The sequence below is a fragment of the Aplysia californica genome, unplaced genomic scaffold (genome assembly GCF_000002075.1).
Source record: "Aplysia californica isolate F4 #8 unplaced genomic scaffold, AplCal3.0 scaffold00402, whole genome shotgun sequence".
Taxonomy (NCBI): Eukaryota; Metazoa; Mollusca; class Gastropoda; order Aplysiida; family Aplysiidae; genus Aplysia; species Aplysia californica.
In genome coordinates, this window is record NW_004797672.1 from 274,026 (window position 1) to 275,186 (window position 1,161).

At 40.4% G+C, this 1,161-nt stretch overlaps 1 protein-coding gene across 1 annotated transcript in view; it reads left to right on the forward strand.

Moving 5' to 3' along the window:
* LOC101854268 (glucagon-like peptide 1 receptor) overlaps positions 1 to 1,161 on the forward strand; it is a 72,064-nt gene that overhangs the window by 47,772 nt on the left and 23,131 nt on the right. The window lies entirely within an intron of this gene.

A 1,161-nucleotide genomic window follows, 5' to 3' on the forward strand; every position in this document is an offset into this window, starting at 1 on the left:
TGTTTTGTGCACAGTATGTGTGTAAGTATGTTTTGTGCACAGTATGTGTGTATGTATGTTTTGTGTACTTATATGTGTATGTATGTTTTGTGCACAGTATGTGTGTAAGTATGTTTTGTGCACAGTATGTGTGTATGTATGTTTTGTGCACAGTATGTGTGTATGTATGTTTTGTGTACTTTATATGTGTATGTATGTATGTTTGTGCACAGTATGTGTGTATGTATGTTTTGTGCACAGTATGTGTGTAAGTATGTTTTGTGCACAGTATGTAAGTATGTTTTGTGCACAGTATATGTGTATGTTTGTTTGTGAGCGCTCAGGTGCATTTCGGCTTCTCTTGATGTACTCACTAACAGAAACAAAGGAAAGCGACAAAGTCACAAGAAAATACACCCTTGAGTAACACCACATAGGGTTTACAGTAACACCGTATTACTGTAAAACTCTCTGGTAACACCAAGCTTTTCAAAGGCTTTCTTATACTGTCATGATGTGCTCATCTAATATTTGGCGATTTTTTTTTAAAGATAAACCGCAATCTTTTCTTCATCTCTTACTTTCTAGATTTCAGCTAACACACAATAGTTGCATTTGCACTTCGCATATTCTCAACGCTCCCCAGCACACTCTATGATGCACTTTACATAATGATCCAAGCAGACCCTTGACCAATTTAGAACATTTCTGGCTTCCCGGGAAGCATGCCGTGCAAGCAGCCAATTGGGCGCTCAAACACTAGTAAATTGATAATAGGATCTCTCGCTGAGTTTCATTTGTTTTAAGATTTGTTGTGTTGCTATCAATACTTTAGAACAAAACTGGTGCTGTGATCTTTTGTCAGCCTGTTGCTTTTAGGCGAGTCCCCGTTGGCCAATCTCAGTCATTGTGGCGTCGGTAGCCTAGTGGTTAGGCTACAGGACTTGTAATCGGGAGATTGCGGGTTCGGGGTTCAAGCCTCAGCTCGGTCCGACGTTGTGCTCTTGGGAAAGGCACTTTATACGAACTTCCCACTTGGCTCGGTCCTATCGGAGACGGACGTTAGACTTGGAAGTCCCGCCTCTTAAATAACCTAATAGTGTTGATAGGGGCGTTGAACCCATACCATTTCATTTCATTTTCAATCTCTGTCAATAACTCTCTTGTCTTTGGAACATTTTC